The sequence below is a fragment of the Vulpes lagopus genome, chromosome 2, assembly GCF_018345385.1.
Source record: "Vulpes lagopus strain Blue_001 chromosome 2, ASM1834538v1, whole genome shotgun sequence".
Taxonomy (NCBI): Eukaryota; Metazoa; Chordata; class Mammalia; order Carnivora; family Canidae; genus Vulpes; species Vulpes lagopus.
Genome location: NC_054825.1, coordinates 118,559,255 through 118,579,750, shown reverse-complemented (window position 1 = coordinate 118,579,750; position 20,496 = coordinate 118,559,255). Strand labels below are relative to the sequence as shown.

Sequence of the window (20,496 nt, the reverse complement as noted above, 5' to 3'; positions counted from 1 at the left end):
TCAGACCAGTGTGAGAAGATTATGTCCTGTCTGAATGTAACCAGGCCAGGAAAATAACCACTTTCTGCTTAGTACTTGTTCGCAACTTCATAATCAAAAAGATGATATTTACCATTCCTAAGCTCTTCAAAGATTTGGAGGATAAAGGAAAACTTTTATAATAATCTCTTTAGAATAGATTTTCATGTGAAGGAAGGAGAGAATCACCAGTTTTCTCTTTGTCAGCATACCTCTGTGAGGTACATTAGGATTAAGTCTGCTCTAATCACCAGTTGTTGGCTGACAAAGGTGGGCTTTGAACTAATGAGTTCAAACATGGAGTTTGCTCATGTATGAAAAAAGAGAAAACAAGATCAAGTCAAAGTTAGTCTTTATCACTTGTCTGGCAATCAATTGTGGGCCTTCTGTGGAAAACCGTTTAACATACAAAATATCTACCTTGATATATTTTATAGAAACCCAAGGTGTGCATCAAAAACACCTGTCTTTGTTTAGCTGCTTGGTTTCCTAAGTTTTAAAAGTAGATCACTTTTTTTTAAGTATATATTTTTTTTTATCACATCTGATGTCATTATCCTACAATTAAGTCTTTCCTTTCTGTTATAAGGTACAATATAAAATCATGTAGTTGTCACAGAAAGGCTTTCTGAGGATAAGAAAAACATGCCAAATACTATTCACTTATTAAATAATTTTCTATACTTCATAAATACCTACAGACAGCTTATCCAATTATTTCCTGTAAGGGTAACTTTTAGAATATGCAGTTTAAATAGTCATTTACATTAAATAGTAAAGAGAAGGTTATCAATCTTAAGTAGCATCAGCTTCCAATTGAACTTTAAGGTCAATTTGCCATAGTGGGAGCAGCCTTCCCCAGGTAGCATGAGAGACAAGGCTGTGAGTGGGGAACATAGAGGATAGGAGGCCCAGGAGAAGGAATCCCTTTTCTAAGGTGCATTTTGTTCAGTGTAGTCAAGGGGAGAGGGGTACAAAGCTGATAGTCTGGACCCCTTGTTGTTGCTTTTTTTTAAAAGATTTTTAAATTTATTTATTCATGAGACAGAGAGAGAGGTAGAGACATAGGTGGAAGGAGAAGCAGGGTCCCCGAAGGGAGCTTGATACAGAACTCGATCCAAGGACCCTGAGATGAAGACTTGAGCCAAAGGCAGACACTCAACCACTGAGCTACCCAGGTGCCCCATCTGGATCCCTCATAGTAGAAATTTGATTGGCAAAGTTCTTCTCAAAACTGGAATTGGTAAAGGCTTCTTTTATCTCTTCCTATATCTAATCAGTTACTAACTTCTGGTATTTTTACCTTAAAAATTACTCTAGGACACGCTGAATAAATATATAACTGTATTAATACATGATGAATGAATAAATAAATGAAGGAAGGAAAGGATGAGGCACATCAATGAAAGCTTTTGAATCCTTATCTCTTGGGTGAGATGCGACATCCTCATTTCTGGGAGATCTGTCCAAACACAACAATGTACCAGTTGGTGAGTGGGCCCAGCAATCAGTGTACAATTCTGGAAAAGGGGAATGGTTTGAATCAGGCTTGGTATTGAGGCCTTCATCTGATGAACAGGAAGATACTTAGGAAAACTAGGACAGAAAAGAATGTTGAAACTCACAAACTAGTTAGTAAACAATTTATCTCTGGCACACAAAGCATCCTGTCTTGTTGATGACATGATTTCATTTTAAGTACTACCCCCTGGTGAACTGAGCTTCCTAAAATACTTGTTGATCTACCATGATAATCTCTGTTGGTCTGTGTGTGGTCTCTAGAGGATAGAGTGGAAGGAAGTTTGGAGAAGGAAGAGGCAGGAAACATAAGGTAGAAACCAACCAGATCAATCCAATGTCAACCACCCTTCTTGTTTTACAATATCTTAGACTGTATTTTTTAATTATTATGCCATTATTATAATTATATTTTATAATTTATTAAACTTCTATGAAATTTATGTTGGCATCATTAAAACCTTTTTCTTTTTCTTTTTCCTTTTCTTTTCTTTCTTTCTTTCTGTTTTTTTTTTTTTTTACATACAACTAATTTGTTGACCATTTAACCACACAAAAACTGCTGAGGGGCTGTCCTTTTTTAAAGTTCTTGAATTATCTTCCACTCAGCTGAAAGTGAGAAGACATTATGGGAGGTGAAAAGTTAAGGGGTTTGGATAACTCAGATATACAACGAAGCATTTGGGTGCTTGTCAAGTTCAAGCCCCTTTTTAGTTTTTTATAATATTAGTTATAGAAAAATGTTCAGCTGCCAGGCAGGGCCTGGATATCTTTCATATTTCCATCAGCTGGAAATTAGAAAAAGAAATGCATTCCATATGAAACACATTATTGAAAGACAAATTATGTAGAAATAGTTTCTCAAATGTTATCTATTTTATATAGGAAGTACCTCTAAGAAAGGCAAAGCAAGTTTTGTTGACAGGGGAGGGGATTTGGGACACCTAATCTGACATGCATGATAATGTTCATTTTGGTTTATTCCACAGCCATGTGCTTTGCTAAAACTCTGCTTACCTTGATTTGGGGTTTCTCATCTTTTCCTTTTCCTGGCTTGGCTTTAGCTTTTAAACTAAAAATAAAAATAAATGAAAGCAGAGAACAATTTTTACAAGCAAGTGTCTTACAAGAAATAACTGTAGTCTCATAAAGTTTTATCTTTTTTGATTTGTTGCAATTTGAGATGTAATAAAAACGTAAGGCAAGGTTTAACATCATGTCCCTAAGTCTAAATATAGTACTTTCCTAACTACCTTCATCAATGGAACTCATGAACTTTTAAATTTGAGTATGCCAAGATTTTTAGTGCCGCCAGCATCTGCTAGGATTCTCCTTACAGGTTTTTCAGAGGGATAGAGACTGCACGTAGGAAAGTTGGCATCACTTCTATTGTTACCACATTAGATAATGTGTGACAATGTCTAATTTTTCAACAAAAACCGTTTCAACAGATACCAGATTTGAAGATAATCTACTAAAATGTAAAGTTCAATATTCTGTATCAGATAGATTATACACAAAATTTTGACTTAAAAAGGTGTAACATTTTAGTTTCAAATATATTTTATAAGCTAAGATTTAAACATATTTGGGTACTTCATATCAGATAATATAAAACAGTATACCGAGTTTGAATTTTTCCAAGTAAACATGTACTCTGCAAACACTAAACTAACAAGATCATGTTCTCTTTCCTCCAAATGTATTATGTTTTTAAATCAAATACTTATTTTAAAAAAATAATACTCTTTCTCATGTGGAGGGAAAATTTGTAATCATTCTTATGTGGCAATACTAGCACAGTAATATTAGAAATCTTAACATGTCAGCCTAATGTTTAGTGATTTTGTAAAAGTTCTATGCAGTATCTACTTCACAAACATTTCTGTAAAGAGACTAATTTTTAAATCGAAAAAATCTTCTTTGTATATTAGGGAGAAATTGAATGGCCTATGAAACTTGTTAGGTCTTACGAAACTAGCAGTTTCTTGGCTAACAAACAATATGCCACTCCAGGCCATTCCTTCCAACTGACTCACTAAGTCAGAGGCAAAGCATGGCGTCTAAATGCCAATGAAGACATGGCCCTTATTTTCATGATACAGTTTCATGTTTTGGATATTCTCATTCTAGTGAAAATCAAATCATGTCTATTTATCACAATCTGGGAGTTCCTTGTGTGTAAATACTGCATCTTATTTCCCTTTGTATCTCCCCAGGCATCTCTATAGCAGCAGGGGCTAATCCAGTGTTTACTGAATTGAGTTAATCTAAGGTGGGCTATTTTCCTCTTCTAGTAATTGTGACTTCTACACTGTTGGGTTTGAGTTTTTTGTTTTTTGTTTTGTTTTGTTTTGTTTTTTTGGTGTGTCCCTGGGTTAGACCATCACTCACTGATTTTTGCCCTACTTAACAGGAGCAGCTTACTAATAAAAAGTTGCCTCTTCGATTTTCAGGCTGAAGTAAATAAACAGCAAAATTTTGGAAAATGCCAGGAAGGGGTAGGAGGCAGCAGGAATGTGCTGTCAGGGATTTTTCTGTCCACTGGGGGATTTGGTGCAGTGGAAGAAAACACAGGTTTAAAAGTAAAATGAGATCATTTTCGAACTCCTGCCATTTTCCAGAAGTGGCAGCTTTTTACTGAGCTTAGGTTTATCATCTGTGAAATGGGAAGAACAAGGTTTAACCTTTGGAATGTCAAGAAGAGAAAATAAGATGTTACACGTAAAGCATTCAGGATAATACCAAACACAAAAATGGTCACTATTAAAATTTGAATCAGAAGGATTATGGTGTGACAACATAAGAAATTTCTTTTTAGGACACATTCCTAGATAGAAATGACTCAAACTGTGAAAAAGATTTTGAAGTGCTTCCTCTTAATTCAACAATATATGAAGAAGGCTGACCTCATCCAGAGAATTCACCTGCCAATGAGGAGACAGCCAAATGCTCCAGCATTACAGAGGGCAACTCCCTGCCCCTCCCTGGGTTGGCAGTCTGTGTTGGAGGCTACATATCTGACAAACATGGTAGAAACAAGCAGCATCCTTTAGGATCGATCAATAAGGCTAAGAGTCCTTAGCAATCTCTATGATAAAACAAAGAATCACACATTGGCTTGTAAAACAAAATCCAACCATAAAAGAAAATGATACCGTATCAACAAAAATGAAAAGACAGACAACGGAAGTTGAATACTAAACTAAAGGAAATCTTAAAGTATAATTAAATATTAAAGGCATCTCACTTCTGGGAGGTGGAACTTAATCTCCTCCTCTACCCCATGGTAAATGTGAGCTGCACTTAATGATTTACTTCCAAGTAATAGGATATGGAAAGATGGGCAGTAATTTTACAGCAGAAAAAACTGACAAAAACTACTTCAGCCAGGTGATAAAGGTTAACACCGCCAATGAGAACTCAAGTCAATATGTCAGGCACATAACCCTGACAAAATGTAATAAAGAAGGGCAGTTCACCTCTGTGTACTCTTGCCTGAAACTCATAAGTCCAGTCTAACCATAAGAAAAACCTCAGACATACTCAACTTGAGTGGAAGTCTACAAAATACTTTATTACTGTTTCTTAGAGCTGTCAATCGCTTCTTGGCCTTTTGGCTAAGATCAAGTGTAGTATCTTAGAGCTGTCGAGATTGTAAAAAACAAGGAAAGAATGAGAAACTGTCACAGACTAGGGAACACAACTAAGTATCATGTCTTATGTTGGATGAGATCCTGGAAGAGAAAAAGGACATTAGTGAAAAAACTTGTGAAATCTGAATAAATCCTAAGGTTTACTTAGTAGAAATGTACCAGTGTTGGTTTCTTAGTGTGGCCGATGTATTCTGGTAACATAAGATTTTAAAAATAGGAAAAACTGCAGGAGGGATATTATTTCTACAATTTTTTAAATAAATCTAAAACTATTCTAATTTTTTTAAAGATTGTTTTAAAAGAGGAAAAATATTTATCAATCAGTTTTTTTCATATGTTGAAAAATTTGCAATCCATAATTGTTTATGACTGTCATGGCAAACATGAAGAGAGAGTAGTATCAAGTTATAGGAAGCTAAACCTTAGAAATACAAATAGTGGAAGACTTTAACACTCCTTTCACAGGTTTGATCTCAAATAGGCAAAACTAAAAATGAAGATAATTATAATAAAATACTTAATGCATTTGAATTAGAGTACCATATCCATATTAAGGTCCGCACAATAGTTAATCATATATAAGGACTTAAAGAAAACTATATAGTCCCAAAATTTGGGAGTGAACAGACCAAAGTAGTTGGCTATAATAAAATTATACCACATACACAAAAATGAATGACAAACCACCAAAAGCACAAAAAAACATTTTTCAGGTTTTGTTTGTTTGTTTAGGGGGAGTGGTAAAGGGAGAGGGAGAGAGAGAATTTTAACCAGATTCCACATCCGATGCAAGGCTCAATCTCACAACCCTGAGATCACAACCTAAGCAGGAGTCAAGAGTGGGATGATTAATTGACTGAGCCCTCCTGGTGCCCCATTTTTCACATTTTAAAATATTCTCTGATGAATAAATAAATAAATAAATAAAATAAAATAAAATAAAATATTCTCTGATGAAAAAAAGATAAAAGTATCAAACACTTGATACACAGGTTATTTTGAAAATAAAAACAATAGGAGCTTTGTATATCAAAACTTAGACGATGTGGCCAGAGGAGCACTTAAACAAGAATTCTATTTTAATTATACAATGTTTTTAATATTGAAAAGAGACTGAAAGAATGCAAATGTATTCAATTCAAAGTCAGGGGGGAAATAAAAAATAAATCCTAGGAAAGAAAGAAATATATATATATATATATATATATATATATATATACAGAAATCCAGCATTTGAAAATTAGGAGATAGTAGAATTAATAAACAAACTCAGGATGTGAATCTTTAAGGAAAAAATGTAAATGTAAAGATAATTTTACTTAAAAAGTAAGGTGAAAACAGAAAATTAGAAATGAAGAGAGGGACAAACAATGAAATATGAGCAATTACTATAGAGATCTTTATGGGTGCAAACAGCTCAATATAATGAAAGATTTTCTACACAACACAAGTTACTTAAATTCACTTAAATAAAAAAAAATAAAAAAATAAAAAAAATAAAATAAAATAAATTCACTTAAATAGCCATGTTATAATGTGAACAATCTATAAATGTGCTGCATAGAATATCAGTAGGTTTCCTATATGTGATTCCACCTTTCCTTCTGTGCTGTACTAAGCCTGAGGTTCTAGGACTAAGTGTCTGACATGAAGGTGAGTGGGGCTGGTCTTTGCCTATGGTCATGGACCAAAGAAGACCTGGACCTAAATAGTTGCTGGCACAGGTGCTCTCTGAAGTACCTGTGCCAGCAACTGGGTGCAAATAAAAGAGTATATGATATATAAAAGATAAAACAAAAACTGGGTGCAAATAAAAGAGTATATGATATATAAAAGATAAAATGGAGCTGAGATTTTGCTTGGCTAAGCCAAGAAAGATGGTCAAGGAGAGACCAACCCACGGGTAAAGTATGAGCTATTAACAGCTCAAGCCAATTCACAACTGGAGGTCACTATCAGTTAAAAGGTAATTTTCATAAATTATTTTAATTCAAGGAAAAATCTCAAGGGCAAGAAATAGATTTTTCTAAATTGATGTTTCAAAGAAGAACAGAGAAAATATAGCTTACATCTTTAGCTTGCAAACACCACAATACATCCAACTGGGTTAAATGTGTGTATGCATAAATGAATACATGTGCATGCACATACAATAATAGGAGAGCACTTAAATGAATATCTGACATGATTCTCTAAGCATTAAAGCGATAAATTAACAAAAGATCCATATGCTCGTTATGTACATTTTGATGTCTGCATTCATATACATTCAATAAGTATTTGAGTCCTTACTGATTGCCAGGCACTTAGAAATACAAAGATAAGCAAAAACACATAAAGCCCTGCCTTCATAGAGTTTATAATCTAGTATGTATAGGAAGGTCAGGGGGAAGAGAAGTATCAAATATGAATTAAAGAATTATAGAACAAATATAAAATTAAAATTATGATAGGATAGTTCAAGGAGGTGCATGCTTCTGTGATAGGATAAAATACGGGGATTTGATCTAAATTGTGAGCTCAAGAAAGGCCTTCCCAGAGAAGCAGTGATTGAACTGATCTCTGAAAGATGAGGAGGAAATATGTCAGTGAACTAGGAATAGTCCCTAAGAATATATTCAGCCCTTCCTTTGCTCTTACTATGCCCACTCTTTTTTTGGGGGGGGGGATTTGTCTCGATTTATTGATCATATTTACATCTATTGCGTTAGTAAGGAGGCGCCAGGGGCTGAGCCTCAGACATCATTTCTGCTCCCAAGTTTGAGGACCATGGGATGTCTGGGTCTTATTGTCGGAGAGATCTGAGCTGCAGAGATTATTTTTCTCATTCCTTCCCTCATGGCCTTGGATAACCTTCACTCCAGAGATTCTGAGCTCAGGGATTCCCTCCTCAACTCAAGGTACAAGCACTGTGATTGGGTGGACAGGCAAGGCTGAAGTCAGTCCTGGTAAGCACAAGCTGACCCAATCCATCTCCCTTCCACTGATCTTTCTCTTTTTTCCACTTGCCCCACACTGGGCAGAGCCTGGCTTGGTGAACATTTATCCCTAGACGAAGGCCCTTAACTGCTGGACCATAGCCAGCTTCCCTTAAAGGCAGGAATCTAAGCACCATCATGTTCTGTACTGGGCAGCTTCCCTATCCTGGCCTTTCTATGAAAAACAAACAGCTTTTTTGGTGAAGGAAAAGAAGCAGCAGGTGGACACAATACATTTGAGTACTAAGAATATTGAAGCAGTAATATAATTGAAAAATAGAAAAAATTAATACATTAATCAAAGATATTTTTACAAATCCAACCATGGGAGTTAGGAAAGATGAGGGTATTTGGATCTGGAGTATTCTCCAGCTTCATCTGGAGAAGCAGGTGGTAGTCGTACAAAGCATTATAAGACAAGTTAAAAATATTTATTTTACCTTATAAGTAATAGGAAAGCAGAGTTATGTGAGAGGTGGGATGAGGAATGTGAGGTGGGAAATACAATCAGGTTTTATCTTGAAAATAATGATCTGACTTCAGTGGGAAAAATGGAAGATTAGTTAGGAAGATACTACTGTAGGCAGGAAGGTATAGCAGTATGAATGTAGGTTGTTGCTGTGAAGATGGAAAAAATTTAAGAAAGCAAGAGAAATATAAATAGTGCAGTTGACAAGGTCTTTTGATAGTTGAGAAACTGAGATCATGTGTTTGGCTTTAGACATGTTGAGCATGAAGGGTCCATTTACTATTGCTATGAAACAACCCTAAAGTTTAAGGATGTGAAAAATATTTTCTTTTGTGCATAGATTTAGTAATTTTGTGCATGTGGATTAGTAATTCACATGAGCCACAAAAAAGATGGCTTGTTATTGGTCTACGACAAGTGGGAAGACTTTGAAGCTGGAATAGACTCTATAGCTAAAGGCTGTAATCTTCTAGAGATTTCTTCACTCAATGTATCTAATAGTTATGTGATCAGCTAGGAGCTCAGCAGAAGCCATTGGCCAGAGTGCTTGTGTATTGGTCTTATCAGTTGGCTAAGCTTTCTCACAGCATGGTAGCTTCAGTGCAGTCAGACTTCTTACAAGATTACATGACACAGAGCTCCAAAGAGAACCTTCTAGTAAACAAGGTGGAAACTTCATCACCCTTCTGCCATTGGTTATAAGCAAATCCCAAGTCCATCCAAATTCAAGGGGAAGAAACATAGATCTACCTCATCATGGAAAGAATGCCAAATAATGTATGGCCCCATATTATTTATATTCTTCCCACGTACAAAATACATTTACAACCTTCCAAAACACTTGACAAGTATTTTTGCATGATGGCATCAGGTTTAGTCTCAAAACCTAAATCCTCTAAATCAGATCCAGATGTAGAAGAGTCTCCTCAAGTATACTTCCTTGGGTACAACTCCAGGAACAGAGTTCCTCTCAATTAAACTTCTATGAAGTAAAGACACAAGCTATATACCTCCTATATTAGTCAGGGTTCTCCAGAGAAACAGAACTAATAGGAGCATATACGTATAGGAATGTACATGTTCAGAAGTTCCAAAGGCCTCTCTTAACTTTGTTCTGTTTTTCTTTTAGGTCAAGCTGACATGGTGTTTTTTAAAACTATGGGCCTCCTTCTCATCAATTCACTGTCCACTATTAGATAAAAAGCATGCCAACACATGATAGTTTTCAAGATAGTCCCTCTCTTCCTTGGGTTCCCTGGGCTGGAAAGGTAAGTCTGTGAGTCATCAATGTAATAGGTAGTAATTGCAGCCAAACGTGTGGGTGAATCTGCTTACAGTGACAGAGTAAGTAGAGATCAAGGAGTGCTTATGACCAAACCTATGCTGTCAAAGAAAAAATATTAACAAAATTAAAAGGTAAAGGCAATGGGCATTTGTATTTATAATAAGTAGAATGGACCAAGGTTTGATAGACTTAATATATAAAAGATTCTTTTTAAAATAATTAATTATTAAAATTATGAATACCTAAGAAGAAAAAAATACCTAAGAAAATCTCTCTCCAGACAGTGAAATACAAATATCTTGGACAAGCTATCAGTGAAAATAAATAAAAACAAAATTATATTTTAAAAAAACAGTCAAATTGAAAGACTCTTGAAGCGTTTGAACTCAAAGTCAGGAAGGGTAAGGTCAGGTCATCACTCATATATGCTGGGGCTGTATTTTGGTACTAGAGGGCAGTGTTTGGGCAATATAGAGGATAAGTATTAGAAAATTCATTTACTTAGCAATTCCATTCCTAGAAAATAAATTTAGAGAAGTGGTTAAATATTGTGTGTGGCAATGTGCATCGACACACCATTTTCGTACAGGAATGATAGTTGAAGCATCATTTTTAATAAAGGAAAAACAGAAGTGGTCAACATTTCCAACAATAGAGGAATGGTTAAGTTAATTATGAGATGTACACAGGATTAAGAACTAAAAAGCTAAGAATAATTATGCTTTAATAAAATAGATTACAATATGATGGTAATTGAGGAAAGTAATAAAATAGTATAAAATATGATTCAAATTTAGTTTAAAAATAAATGCATTAGAATTCAGAAGGAAATATATTAAAATGTTAACACCATTTATCTCTGTGTGATGCAATTATGGATTTTTATTTTCTCCTTTATTCTATCTAGTTTTCTTTTTCATTTTCCCACAATAAGCATGAATTACTTTAAGCAACAGAAAACAATAAAAATAATAAAAGTGAGCTTAAAAGATGTGGTACTTAAAGGCTTTTCTTTGAGCAATCGCACAAGAAAAGACTAAGTGCTTAGTAATAAAGGCCCCGAGGAAAAAGTGGACATCCCAGCACAGACGGCAGGATAAAAATGCAATATGGGGAGCACAGAAAAAGATTCAGACTGAATCAAAACAGAGACAATTCCCTTAGGTGGGTGGTTTTCTAAAAATTTGGCACAGAAACCACTTAGCCATACTCGATCTTGCCCAGAAGCATTAAAAGAAAAACAAACAGAGCTGCTGTGGCTGAAGACAGAGACAGAGCCTGGAGCTGTGCTGCCTGCCACCCTTGATCCATGCTCACGCCTTGCCTTACCCCCCACCCCCCAGCAAGCTCTGCAGAAGAATAAGATGTAAGAAACGCAGTTTGAAAATCAAGAAAGTCATCTTATGTTCAGGTTTATCGTCCGCCACTCTGATAAAGATGAGCTGGAAATGATCAGAATTCACCCTGTAATCTTCATGATTCGAGATCTTACAATGTAAGAAAACATGCAATTCTCCTGACAGGATAGGTTGGTTCACTGATTCTCCCCAAATGCACTGGCCCACATCTGCCTTAAAACCCTCATTTAAAATATCATGTGAGGTATTAACATCTAGAGGTGCTTGGCCTCGAAATACTGTACTTGATCTTCTGAGTTATCCAGAGTAGGAAAAACAGAAAAGACAGATAAGAGTGCATCTAAAATGGGCCGTGGCACTGAGGGGCAGCTTTGGCTTGATCACCCTCCACCGTGCTTAACACCAAAAGGAAAAGAGGGGCCCAGAGACAACTGAAACATTTGGACGGATCTTACTGAGTCTACTCAGAACTTCTCAGAGGTTGCAGCAGGTTGTCTTTTCTCACAAGAGCGCCAGTGGCTGCAGTGAAGATGAATGGGGACCTTATTTTCTCACTGCAAGAGAAACAGTAGCACAAAACACATTCTAGAAACTATACTGCTCAATGTATAACCATCAACCGCATGAAGCTTTAAGCTCTTAAAAGGTGGCTGGTCTGAGCTGAGACATATACTAAGTGTAAAGTGCACATCAGATTGCAAGGACTTAGTACCAAAAAGGAATATAAACTACCTCGTTAATAATTTTCACCTTAATTATATATTGAAATGTATGGTTTTGGTATTTTAAGTTAAATAAAATACACAACTAAAAGTATTTTCATGCCTTACTCTTCTTTTTTTTTTTTTAATGTGACTACTAGAAAATTTAAAATTACTTATGTGGCTCGCATTTATGGCTGGCATTAAATTTCTACTGGACAGTACGTTATAGAACAAATTGTTATAGAACAAACAGAATTGGGGCTGAGGCTGTTAGTCCCACTGGTCTTGCTTGGGATTTTTTGGTGGGGAGAGGGGAGGGTTCCTTGTTTTACGGATGAAGAGAGAGAAAACAACTCTGTCCTTTTGAGTCCTTGATGTATCAATTGGGGTTTCAGTTTCTTTGTGGAAGCAGGAAATACCAGTTGCATTCCACAATAAATGAGGGAGATGTGGACTAACCCAAAAATGCACCCAGAATGAGCTTTCTGTTGGCCTGTGCAATGGTTAGAAACTGTGTTAAGTCCGTTGGTCAATCTGGTTCTGTTTTGCTGCCAGTATTAAAAGGAGGAAGTTATTAAACAGACTCTGCATTTAAAAAATGAGTATTGACTATCAAAATGAGCTTGGGAATACTCTCTATAGTGAGAGCTGGTCTTAACTTTTATTTAGGGCTATGTCCTCTTATATGTAGGTGTAAACCTTCATGCACAATGCTTTTCTCTGAAATTAAACATAAATCTCCTGAAACCTATGGATTCTTGCCTAACACTAAGTTATAGATTTCTCCAAGAACATCTTCATTCATCATTTAAACATATTGCACAGTCTGAGTAACATAATAGTAGATTCTAAGATGCAGTTTACATTACACAGTCCCATACTTTCAAGGGCCTTAGTACTTTTATTCATTTATTCCACAGATATTTATTGAGCACTTACTGTGTGCCAGGCACTCTGCCAGGCGTTAGGGATGCCATGGGATTGATAAATAGGACAAGAACACCGACCTCTAGAAATTACAGTTGAGTGTAGAGGGTAGACATTTATCAAACAATCACATGTGAGAGTTCTGAGAAGCAAGAAACAGGGAGAATTCACAGCTTTGAGGGGAAATGAGTTGTAGATGGAAGGAGGTATAGTTCTTCCAAATATAATGGGAAGAGTAATGCCCTCAATCTGAATAGCTACAAAAGGAGCCAATGTGCTTAGCATCAAGTATGCGAGGGGAGAGCAAACGTAGATGGGATGCCTAATATATCCCAGCTACATAATCTAGACATAAAATCATTCTTTATTTAGACATGGCCAACTACTCAAAGCAAGATTTAATTTCACAGAACGGCCAGGAATTAAGAGTAAACTCATGCATCAGTGCTGAATTGCAGGTTGGTGGGGGGCATACTCAGCCCATAACAGCAGAAGGAAACATTTGGCGGTAGAGACAGGCTTGTCGTTACCATCTAGGAAATCCATTATGTACCAACACTGAACTTCCATACTTGCTAAGACTCTTTAGTGGGTCTAAATACCACTGCAGAAATTGAAACATAGGTCAAGATGGATGTCCAGTGACTAAGCATGCAGAATGTGGGGGAGTGGGGCATGGGAAGGGAGAAGGATGATGAACCGTAAGATAAAAACCCAGCCATGGGACCTTTGCTTTCAGGAATATTCAGGAACAATGTTGACCTGGAGAACATTGTGGAAGTCCAGTGGCTTCCATGATCCGGGTTATATGTGTAAATGTGATCAATGCTAGAGCCCTATGACCGACCAAGGTCAGTCTCTGAGGGATGTTGCTTAATACTAACTTCCCCAGTTTGGAAGGAAACATAGGGACAGGGAGTCCCTAGTTTTTTCTGCTTTAAGTCAGTATTGGCCCCAAGTGATTTTGATACACTTTTAAAAATACTGCTTTATGTTTAAATATCTCCTAGACAGATATGTTTTTGTGTGTACAGTTGAGTGAGGGACTGGATTAGGAATATATACTTCACAGGAGACTCTTTCTGGGGATTCTGATATGTACTCAACCCTAGAAAAGTACAGTTGTTTTAGGGACTGAGAGGGAGACAATGACTCACAATCTTGTCACCATTAAAACTTGGGAAGGCAACAATAGAGAAAAAGCAATGACCAGCAGAAGACATATGATTCTGATCAAATCTGTAAGAAGGAGATGGTACTTCAAATAGGCTATTTAAAAAAAAAACAAACAAACAAACAAATAGGCTATTTTTAAAAAGATTTTTTATTTGTTCATGAGAGACACAGAGAGAGAGGCAGAGACATTGGTAGAGGGAGAAGCAGGCTCCCCACAGGGAGCCCGATGCAGGACTCGATCTCAGGACTCTGGGATCACACCCTGAATTGAAGGCAGAAGCTCAACCACTGAGCCACCCAGGTGTCCCTTTTGAGATGTCTTTGGTGCAAAAGGTGGTTTTTTGTTTTTCACATTTTTTAAAGTTTAATTTGCCAACGTATAGTATAACATCCAGTGCTCATCCCATCAAGTGCCCTCCTTAATGTCCATCACCCAGTTACTCCATCCCCCCAGCCACTTCCCCTTCTGCAACCCCTTGTTTGTTTTCCAGAGTTAGGAGTCTCTCATGGTTTGTCTTCCTCTCTAATTTTTCCCATTCAGTTCCCCTCCTTTCCCCTATAGTCCCTTTCACTATTTCTTATATTCCAGGTATGAGTGAAACCATATGATGATTGTCCTTCTTCGACTGACTTATTTCATTCAGCATAATACCCTCCAGTTCCAACCACATCAAAGCAAATTGTGGGGATTTGTCCTTTCTGATGGCTGAGTAATATTCCATTATATGAATATCCATTCATCTGTCAAAGGACATCTCAGCTCCTTCCACAGTTTGACTATTGTGGACATTGCTGCTGTGAACATTGGGGTGCAGGTGTCCTGGCGTTTCACTACATCAGTATCTTTGGGGTAAGTACCCAATAGTACAATTGCTGGGTCATAGGGTAGCTCTGTTTTTAACCTCTTGAGGGATCTCCACACTGTTTTCCAGGGTGGCTGCACCAGTTTGCATTCCCACCAACAGTGCAAGAGGGTTCCCCTTTCTCCACATCCTCTAACATTTGTTGTTTCCTGTCTTGTTAATTTTTGCCATTCTCACTGGTGTAAAGTTGGTATCTCACTGTGGTTTTGATTTGTATTTCCCTGATGGCAAGTGATGCGGAGCATTTTCTCATGTGCGTGTTGGCCATGTGTAGGTCTTCTTTAAATAGGCTTTGAAAGAGAATCATGATTTACAAAGTTGAAGGTGACAAGAATTCCATGTGTAATAGGTATATAGTCATTTAAATGTAGATAAAATTTGTGATACCTGATATATGAATATATTTATAATATAAAATATACAAAGAGTTTAGTTTTAATATGTAAATCAATACTGTATTGGTAATATTGACAAGAATATAAAATATATTAATTTTATTCTCTATTTTCTAAACCTTATATATCTTGCTTACTAAGTATTCAAATTAGAGTAAAAATCATACATCAAGTCATTCTAATGCTAATAAAATCTTTAATGTAATCTTTGATTGATAGATCTATCACTAGTTAAATGACGCTTCTTTCTTAGCTGAGATTTTACATATTAAATTATTCCGAAGACTTCTTCACTAAAGTGAAGGTCATTAGGTGGCTGGGGATGTGATGAGGCACCTGTGGAGATTCTTCTTGTTTCCCCAACCAATTTCAACTCTATCTATCTCTCTTCAACCACCATCTGATAGCAAAAGGCACTGGCCCTTTGTCATGACCCCCTTGACCTAAGTATGCAAGCTGAAGTGAGAGGGGAAGAGGATGAGGTTAAAAGAGAAGGGTGTATTAATCACGTTTGTAGCTTCTGCAAACTTGACGGTTTAACAACTGCCCTAAGTTCACATGCCAGACACCCCTTGTCCCAGACAACATGACAATGGGGCTGAGTTCCCTTGTCTTGTCTTTCTGTGCTCCCCTACCCCTCAAGAGGAGTCCTCCTCCCAGAGGCGTGCTTTTCAAATACAAACCAACCAATTCAGAGGCTACACCCACTATCACCTCCCTCATCAGGGTCTCACTCTGGGCAACTGTACACACCAGCCTACTCACCACAGGGCCAGACGTGAGAGAGCTAAGGACAGCTCCTATGCTCCAAAGTCCACTGAAATTATTCAAAGTAGCCAATCCTGCTTTCCCTGCCTTGCCTGTTCCTTCTTGTGGAAACCATGATAAAGGCTTTTACCCATAGTTCTTCTCCTTCCCTCTGCCTCCTAACCTTGGTGCTTCCCTGTGTGGCCCCCAATGGCATGACATGTATTCCCTCCCTTGGAATCTGCATATAATAGACTGTCTTTTCAATGGCAACTGTATCTTAATCTGTTGGCCTTACCAGACCTCAATAATAATAAATCCTATTAAAATGAGGGGGATGCAGGAAGAAGGGATGAGGGGGTTAGTTACTGGTTAATTCTACTTGCTTGAGTTAAGAATCTGCATATTTTGTCTGTTTTGTTCCACCGAAGCAGGACAAGAGGGTGGCCTCCTTTCAAAGTCCAGTCAGGAAACAAAGGGTGCTGGTGGGGAGACACCTGGTTGAAGCGCAGTTAACAAGCAGGACAAAAGCAGGAAGGGAAACAGAGGAAAATAGAAGCGAATGGCAACTGCTGCCAGGCTGAGCAAGTAACCGTGCTTAGAAGAGCTGCAGAAGCAACTGGGTGGAGTGAGAGGGGTGCGGGGTAAGAGGAGGTTTCTTCTTTGGGAGAACTGGCCACACACAGTGGGGAGGAGGCCCTCACTGCCACCTCTTGCTGACACATTCTTTGGGTCTTTAAAAAGGGATCCCAGGAAGATGTTCTCCTCATAAACTTTCTCACATTGTTCAGGGATGGTCAGTACTTCCCAGGGGAAAGTTTTCCACTAACGCAAAGTTTCCCAATCATACCTGAACAAACACTCATAACGGGAACATTAAGCCCCACGTGTGCCTCAGGTTTGTCCCAAACTCTTCAGCCATTATCAGATTTCTCCCAAACGTGTCTGTGTGGGTCTCCTTCCAGCCAAGGACATTTGAACCCGAAAGAAATTCCTGAAAAACCTGAAACAAATAACAGAATTGCCTCAGCAGGTCTCCCCATGCTATGCTCCAGTGCCCACACAAACAAACAAAATATGTAGCAATCATAGTGGTGTATGGTTTCTGAGGAAAAACCACACATACTAGAATTCATTAATTATTTATAGAGCTTATCACGCTTACCATTAGACCATTTACCAAGTGGTAGAAAAAGTTTCCAATATTTAGTGAGTAGTACTGCTGATTGATGAGTGCTCCCTGAGGATAAACCCATAAACCCTGGTTTATTATATTTCAGACAGACAGACTCAGCACTCCGAAGAAGAGCAAATTTTGTAAGCCCAGTGAAAGATATTTTAAATAAAAGATTCATACATGCATATAAATACATAAGCCAGAGGGGCCTGGGTAGCACAGCAGGTTAAGCATCTGGCTTCGGCTCAGGTCATGATCCTGATGGAGCCCCGCATTGGGCCCCCTGCTTCTCCCTCTCCCTCTGCTGCTCCCCCTGCTTGTGCCCTCTCTCTCTCTCTCTCTCTGTCAAATAAATAAATAGAATCTTAAAATAAAGAAATACATACTTACATACATCAGCAAATTGTGTGTCTACACACACAGGCACGCATACACACTAAAATGACACTATTTTAAATGTATCCAGTATTTCTGAACATAGAAATCTTTCTTTTCACAGATTTGCAGTTTAGCAGTCCCAGCAGTGAAGGTTCTCTGTGCCAACGGGAATACTCTCCCTTGTAGCATGAAAAGGCTCTTTGTTTCCGTGTTCTTATGCTACTTTCCCATTCAGTATGTTGTGGAGTACCACAGTTATTCTCCGCTCTGTCACAAATAAAATGGTGCATCAGGAAATTAGTAGAATTGCTAGAAAAGGAGAGAAGGATTTTAAATAAGCTGTGCACATTCTGGATTTGCTTCTTTATGGCAAAGTCAAGTTCATATCTTCAAAATAATGAGAATCTCTGAATGTTGACAGCATACTTTGAGTTCCTCTACTACATTAAATCCAGTTACACAATTCCTTGGGGACCTCCAGACCATTCTAGAAAGGGTTTCATAATGCATAAGAACAGTGCCTACAGCAGGGTAGGAGACTTCTGTTCCCCACTCCCTTACACCCTTTATTTGGTAACAGTACCATGATGTATTTTTGGGGAACCTCTCCACTCTTGCTCTAAGTCCATGTACTTTAGGTGGGGCTACTTTTGCACCCTGGCTGTAGAAGTGAACTCATGACGCCAAGCCAAACTGATAATATTCAATCTCAGGACATTAACTAGAACTTTTATAAGATATTCTTTCTTTTAAATTGCCAAATTTGGGACACTTGGGTGGCTCAGTTGGTTAAGCATCCAACTCTTGCTTTCAGCTCAGGTCATGATCTCAGGGTCATGAATTCAAGTCCTGCACTGGGCTCCATGCTGGGTGTGAATCCTACTTTAAAAAATATAAATAAATAAAATAAAGTTGCCAAACTGGTGAAACATAAGTCTGATGTGTTGGGTGAATATTTTTGCCCTAATTTTGAAAGTGCTTCAGAAGGGACCCAACACACACTCTGCTATCGTTGAAAGCAGAGTCAACGATAGTGAAGTAGACATGGTGATGTGCCACTTAGGTCTTTCTTAAGTCTCTTTTGCCACTGATTGCCTAGCTGCAAGGAGTGTGGTCAGCAGATGGCTTCCAGCTGTCAGCTTCTTCAGAGTCTGCCTCAGCTACGAAAAGATGACTCATCTGAAGTCATGCCCATCCTGGGTAAGCCCACATTAATGATTGAACAAGGTCAGGTATCAAGCCTGGCCATTTTGACGAACCTTGGGAAAGATGCCATTGTCATTATTTAATACAGAGCTCCTCATTAGGTTGGCTGCATTTTTATAGGGCCTGCCTCATAGTTTTTCTTCTCCCTCTCCCTTTCCTTTCACAGGTTTTGATCCCTAATAAACAGCTCCCACTTTGAGCTGCATCTCAGTGTCTGTTTCTGGAAAACTCTGCCTGTGATAGGTAGAAGAAAACAGATGACTGATACATTATTTGAGAAACCAGGTGTGGCTGAAATAAGTTTCTCCAGACTTACAATATATTGAGTCAGTAAAGTCTCTAGAACTGAGAGATTCTTGACAAAAGCAGGCTTTATATACCATAGCCCAAAGATTTCATGGGAAATTTTGAATCTATCTATTTGTACTTGGATATTTCCTGTTTTTGCACTTCTAACCACCAACTCCCTCATTCTCTTCAAACTAATCTGGTAATCCATCTTAATCTTCTCAGGTTTATGAGAAATGAGATCTTGCCACCCAAATTACTGAGGACTACAGAAATCACTAATGAAGGAGAAGGACTTGAGTCTAGAAATTTCTTAGTCCAAAGCCTATTGTGGGCAACAAGGAAAAAACCTATTTAAGAAAGGAGAATAAGTTTGTTCCTAAGGTAAGAAAACTAATACGCCTGGTTATTGAGAGCCAAGAAAGGCAGAGATGGAGGAAATGAGATAATGAGCTAATATTCATCCCTAATTTACATTTGCTTTCATGCATAGCTTTTGTCTATCTTTCCATTTTGTCCTACGGGGCTCCATTCTACTACGTGCAGACTTTATACTTCCTCAAAACATTTTCTCAGCTCTAGTTTTATTAAAAATCTGCTTATAAGGGTGCCTAGGTGGTGCAGAAGTTAAGTGTCCAACTCTTGGTGTCAGCTTAGGTCATGATCTCAGGGTCATTAGATAGAGCCCCACATTGGCCTCCACATTCAGTGCAGAGTCTGCTTAAGACTCTCTCTCCTTTTCCCTCTGCCTCTCCCACCCTGTGCTCACACACACAATCTCTCTCTCAAATAAATAAATACATTTTTAAAATGTGCTTATTTAATAATAACACAATGCTATCCTGTACCATTTTCTATGTAATGTTCACTTCACTGACACACTTAGACATTAGCAAAGGAGCCCCAACTTACGCACTAAATATTAGAGGACCCCATTGAACTTTCTTTCATCTGTCCTTTCAGTGGGTTGAGATATCTCTGGGGCCAAGTGATATACTTGTGCCTTCCCTCCCAGAGCACACTCAGGTCCCAGGGACAACAGAACTTCATGTTCCCTGCAGAGACCACTTCCTCTGGCCATACTCCAAAAGTGCCTACCATACTGCTAGTGTGTACAACTCTAGGCCCAAGAGGATGGCCAGGAAGTGGTTGTATGTGGAGAGTGGGGGCAGAGACTACAAAAGTGGGCTAAAAATAGGAAGAGAATAAGAGGTGTGCATCAGAAGCCAGCATGAAACTCCAAGGAATTCCAGAATTATAAATTGCAACTGGGACAAAAGGTAAAGGGTAATTTTTATTACTACTATTCCCATTTATCTTTGTGGTTTCTTCTAAATTATCAAATTGCCCTAT

The 20,496-nt window shown here is 37.9% G+C and overlaps 1 long non-coding RNA gene and 1 pseudogene across 1 annotated transcript in view; one reads left to right on the top strand and one right to left on the bottom strand.

Moving 5' to 3' along the window:
* Nucleotides 1–18,023, bottom strand: part of LOC121484869 — a 53,195-nt gene extending 35,172 nt beyond the window's left edge. Inside the window, exons 1-4 of the long non-coding RNA XR_005986132.1 lie at nt 17,662–18,023; nt 16,945–17,097; nt 11,738–11,836; nt 2,554–2,608 (exon numbers count right to left, since the gene is read on the bottom strand). This is a non-coding gene — a long non-coding RNA (uncharacterized LOC121484869). The remainder of the gene's footprint in view (nt 1–2,553; nt 2,609–11,737; nt 11,837–16,944; nt 17,098–17,661) is intronic.
* On the top strand, nt 5,137–5,224 carry LOC121486034 (annotated as a pseudogene).
* Nucleotides 18,024–20,496: the final 2,473 nt, after the last annotated feature.